Here is a 5,906-nt window from a genome sequence, read left to right as displayed (position 1 = left end):
AATACGGTTAGAAATAAGGTTAGGGACCATGTTCTAGACAACCAGACTATTATATTATGGTAGGGTTCACCAAGGACCTTCATAACTCTATGGTTTTACAGACATGCCAGCGGATCCCTGATATATGTTTTGGGTGTTTTATGTTTGTATCATTGATTTATCTATGGGACGGGGAGGGAATGAAGTAGAGTAGATCCAGCTGGTGTTTGGAGACTTTCTTACCGGCAATGCTCTATGGGAAAACTGTATGAAAGCTATCTCTACTCCAGAAGAAGAAATCTGAATTGAGATAGTTCTTCTGGTGGAAAGATAACTTGCTTGGTCGCAATTGTCCATTTTGATCAATTTTAGACTACTGTGTACAGGCAACTTTAGAGAAAGCCATAGCTGAATAGGTCAACCACTATATAGTCTCCCCCATATTGATGGTTTCTAAATCTTAGCCAACATAGTATGTGCCTTATATACATGGGCTGTCAGGATACGGAGTCGCCGCGGTCTCCTTGCTGCGCAGCGTCTCCCTGGGAGACGTGTTAGGAGTTCTATTGGGTGTGCTTAGGTCATTAAGGGTTAATCTTTTCCTTGCTCTCAGTCCCCACCCAGGCATGGATCCTTGCCAGCCATTCACTTTGTGTTTCCTGGTCCCCCTGCTCAGTCTGATTCCCTGTCTGTTTGTATTCCATATGTTTCTTGGTTTTTAGACCCGGCTTGTATTTTTGACTATCCCTTGTCTTTTGATTTGGTACCTTTTATTATATCTCCTGGCTTGACCTCTTGCTCGTCTGGCCTCGCCTTCTCTTCTGTGTCCTGCTGGGACTTGTGGTCCTCCCTGGTTCCATGCTGTTTAGTCTTTTGTTTTGCATTGCATTTACACTGTGCTTTCTGTTTAGGTGTGACCCCGTGACTCCAGTCCCTAGGACTTTCAGGGCCTCCTCTCCCCTTATCCTAGCCGCCGGATAGAAGGTTAGGAGCCGTGGTAGGCGCACTTCAATTAGGAAGTGCATTGGTCTGCCTCATCTCAGATACTACAGCATAGTTATAGCTGCAGGGCCTGCGACCCCTTTTGTCATTAGTTGCACAGTGTTGCTTTCCCAGCTGTGTCACTTTGCACTGCCTGACCCTGACTCCTATCCTTACATAAGATTAAATAGCAGCAGAAAAACACGCCTGATGGCTAATGACATTGAGACTGAAGGCAAGGAAAAGATTAACCCTTAATGACCTAAGCACACCCAATAGAACTCCTAACACGTCTCCCAGGGAGACGCCGCGCAGCAAGGAGACCGCGGCGACTCCGTATCCTGACATGGGCAAGTTTCAACACACAAGGCTTGGCTCCACTATTGAAGGCCGCTTTTTAACCTTTATCATTGAACTTTATTTATTCTCCTTGTGGTGTCCAGCACTCTCTTCCAGTCTCCTTGGTGACACCAAGTGCCCAGGGTATGTCGAGCATCATGATATCATGACACTCGATAGGTGACTGTTGTGACCCAAACACAGGCCTCAACGGTGACCCCAAGTTCATGACATCACCAGGAGAGCACTGGACACCACAAGGAGGCCCAAAAAGTGGTGAGGGAAGGGGAAGAGACTCCAGAATATAATAATAAACCACAAAGCAAGTTGTAGTGGCCATTTTAGTTCGTCCAACGCAAATTACCAATTGTTAAGTTTAGTCAAAAACCAAACAATTTGGAATATTTGGATCAAACCTGGCTCGGAATGAATCAGTTCACCCATCTCTAACCATCTCTGATCGTAATGTGAGTTCCCTTTAGACACATTTGGACCACAGAATACCAACCTAGGCCTTGTAGGAGGTCGTGCAGCTGCTAGAGGGCCTGTGCCTAAAGGGGGCCTAACTCGTGCTAAATTCACCTTCCCAGTAAAAAAGTGAAGGTGTAACATGACGGAGATTCATACGAACTTTTCATTGAAGGCAAAGTGTACGGTACACATAGTATCGTACCCCAGGAAGAGGAGTGTGATGGCAGGAGGTCTATTTTGGCATTGCTCACGCTCTACTCCATATTACCTTCAGATTATAAACATCACCTGCAGAATCAAGGAATGTTATATACATAGGAAAGATAGAGTATCTGACCAATACTACCAATATATTAGAACCCCATATATGTAGCTGTGCAGAGTAAAGGGAATTTGGATTGTGCCTTTATTTAATTTCAATATTTTATATATGTAACAGGATTAATTTCCCCTCATATTTAACTAGTATATACATTACTGTCACCACTATACATAATTCACATAGTTTATAGATTATCCCATAGAGTCTATTCCCTTACTAACCCAGCCATTCTCAACAGCCAAAAAGAGTGATTTATAATCCCCTTCTCTGCACCACTAGGGGGATTTTAAGAGCTTACAGAATATGGATTTATTATTGAATTCAGTTGCGGCTGCATATGTCCTGAGAGTTCCCTCTAGTGGTAGCAGCAAAAAGTGAGAATTAATCATTTCACTGTAGGGCTATGGAAAAATCAATAGGATTTAGAGCTATGTAACAAAAACAGGTCTCTGATTTGTCTAAATGTACATTACAACTTAAAATGTAGTTTTAGGGATGTTAGGAACCTTCCCTTAAAGCCAGAAGTAATATAAAATAAAATATTAACTATACGCCCCTGTTAAATTCCCTGGCTCCAGCATCACCGCTCTGGTGACCCCTAGTCCTACACCAATGACGGTATGTGACCAATGATCCCAGTGGGTTATTGCTTTATATTACCCTATGCTTTTAGGAGAATTTCTTTCCAATCCCTCCCCCCCATTCCCTACAATAAAATTATTTGGTCTTGTCCATTTCATGATACTATTTTCATTATAACACTTTTACGAGTGACAACTGCAACCCAGAAGAGCATCAGAGGAGGAACTTCAAGCTCCTGAGCCATTTATAAAACCACTGGTTTCTTATATGGCAAGGGCCTTTAGGTCTACTGTGACTGCTACCTCTACACCCCTCATTAGCCCCGCCCATGAGGAGCATGCCCTTTGTGCCAACACCTTCTTAAACTAGAGAACTGGGGCACTGCAATTATAAAAAGTATATATAAGACAGTGTTACGACATAAACACATATGACAAAGTTCAAATATATTTTATACACCCTTTATATCAGTGGGTTTTTTTTATATATTTTTTTTATTTTTCAATGACTTCTCCATTCTACATTTCCTAGAATTTCTTTTGTTCTTTTTCCATCAACTTACATTATACACATTTATGCAAAAATACAAAAAGAAAGTACATGGTACTGTATATATCAAAACTTGACGATCGCGTAGGACGCCATGTTAGCTTTTTTTGTCATTTCCTTGGTAGCCTGTGTGTATAATAACATAAAATGGGAATATTGTGATAAATTGCTTTCTTAGAAGATGAGAAAATTTGTTGAGTCGGAGTAAAATTAAGGCAAATACAAAGTTTTTAAATGTAGTAAAAAAAATAAATTATTTGTACATTTCAATTCTGTAAACTTGTACAACATTTCTATGGTATCTACTTATATATGTAATGTTCTTACAAATATTTCATAGAAATCTGTAATATCGTGTTCCATAAATATAATTTCATTCAGAACAATTTCTTGCTGTCTGTCTTCATGTCATTTGAAATCTATTGATATGGGGGCAACATGGTGGCTCAGTGGTTAGCCTTGCAGCGCTGGAGTCCTGGGTTTGAATCCCGCCAGGAACAACATCTGCAAGGATTTTGTATGTTCTCCCTGTGGATTTCCTCCCATTCTACAAAGACATACTGATAGGGGGGAAAAAAGTACATTGTGATCCCTAGATGGTCTCACAATATGCAAAAAAAAAAAAAAAAGTAAAATCTATTGATAAGGAAGACAAATAAAACCTCATTGGTAGGTTGAAAAATTTTCTCCTAGCGCCACCTATTGGAAGGGAGCTCTTTATAGAGTAATGCCTGGCTTTCAAAGAAACCTAAGGGCATAATCTGGGAATAATAGCCAAGCCAGCATAACCCCTCTGGAAAGAAGAGGTTGCCGTCCGAAGACAGCTGTTTTTAGGTTTTTGCCCCACATCAGAGCAAAGTAGGGTATTGGTTGACTATGTAAGAGGTCTCCATGTGGGTTAGAAGGTGTACTGTTATTCATTATGGTACCATTTTCTCTGTACCCCTTCTGAATAAGTTTCCTACCATGGAATAGGTTTACAAAAATACTACTTGTCTCACTGATTCCCCACAGCTCCTATTCTGATGCTTACCAGCTCCCTGCTGGTCTCTATTTTCTAATCCCACGTTGACACACGGGTAATGCCCATTCAGCAATGGATTGTGAACAGAGGACCGGTCATGTGATCCTTAAAGGTAGTTTTTCAGAAATCTGTGGCAACACGACACAGTTGAGCCTCTCTGTCCTTTCTGTGTCACCATTTGTCATGGAGGGAAAAGGAACCTGGTGTTTTGGTGCATTAGTGGTGATGTGGGTGAAAGGACCTGCACGGATTTCTACAAATTTGGTTGGGAGGGTATCCAAAAAGGCAGCTCCCTTTAACAATGGCTCAGAGATCTGGAATCACATCACTATAGTTACACGTGGGTGATCAGGGCGTCTTCGCTATTGGTAACAAATCAATAAAAGCTTTACTCATTATGTATTAATATTAGATATTAATATAGCGATGGTCATGGTTTGTGTGTCTGAGGACAACCTCTATAATAGACAAAACTATACAACACACTCCCGATCTGTTCCCTGGGTAAAGAGCTATCAGTCCTGGTACTGTAGCTCTTTACAGAAAGAAGAACGTTCCTGACAGTCAGTCAGGAACGTCCTTCTCCACAGCAGCGCCTATCGCGCTGTACAGTGTGAGCGGGGAGGAACGTCCCCTCCCCTCCTGATAATACTAGTCTATGGACGAGCACTGTGAGCAGAGGGAGAAGGTGTTCCTCCCTGCTCACACTGTACAGCGCGATAGGCGCTGCTGTGGAGAAGGACGTTCCTGACTGACTGTCAGGAACGCCCTTCTTACTGTAAAGAGCTACGTTATCGGGACCGAAAGCTCTTTACCCGGGGCACAGATCGGGAAAGCCGACAGTGCGCTGAATGGCTTTCCAGCAGTATATAGAACTGCCTGTGCCCCAAACCATGAAAGGTCCTCTTTAAATGTCCAATCGCTGGGGATCCCACTACTGGGATCTCACCAATTATCACAGTGTAGGGCCGGGTTCACATTTGCTTTTGGTATTCCGTTCAGGGAGTCCACTTGGGGATCGCATTACAATGCAGTTAGCTATGAAACCACACAGACTCCATAGATTTGAATGGGGTCCGTGTGTTTTCAATTTATGCGGAGAGAAAAGTTCTGCAAGAGGTATTTTTCTCTCCGCATGATTCATGCGGAAAACACACAGACCTCATTATAGTCTATGGGGTCCATGTGGTTTCTTAGCTAACCGCTTTTTAATGCATTCGGTATTCCGTTCGGGGGGTCCACAAGCATACTCCACAAACAGACTACGGTACGCAGATGTGAACCAGGCCTTACATTGTGGTGATTGATGAGATCCCAGGAGACTGCTCTCCCAGTCTAATACTAGTATGGACTTCCACTGCCCACAGGACCGACCAAAAAGCCTGGATGGCTGTGTTTAGTGATGATGAAGCTGTGCTCGGGAATTCAAGACATTTTGTATCTTGCATCTTCTTGCAGGGTCCAACAAGCGAGATCCCCCACTGATCAAGAGAACGAGACCCCCCTAAAGTCTTCTTATGAATGGAGCATCGGTGCCCTTGCATGACCAGAGCTCCATTCACAAAGTGGTTTTAGGAGGACTTTTGGTTGCCCATTCTCTTGATCGTTGGACCCCCAAAGATGTGACACTTAAAGGGGCTCTATCTGCAAAATCATGCT

At 42.7% G+C, this 5,906-nt stretch overlaps 1 protein-coding gene across 1 annotated transcript in view; it reads right to left on the bottom strand.

Annotated features, from left to right (window-relative positions):
* Positions 1-5,906, bottom strand: part of INAFM2 (InaF motif containing 2) — a 184,561-nt gene that overhangs the window by 119,310 nt on the left and 59,345 nt on the right. The gene's annotated exons all lie outside the window — the stretch shown is intronic.

The sequence above is a fragment of the Leptodactylus fuscus genome, chromosome 7, assembly GCF_031893055.1.
Source record: "Leptodactylus fuscus isolate aLepFus1 chromosome 7, aLepFus1.hap2, whole genome shotgun sequence".
Classification (NCBI taxonomy): Eukaryota; Metazoa; Chordata; class Amphibia; order Anura; family Leptodactylidae; genus Leptodactylus; species Leptodactylus fuscus.
This window is presented reverse-complemented; position numbering and strand designations above follow the sequence as displayed.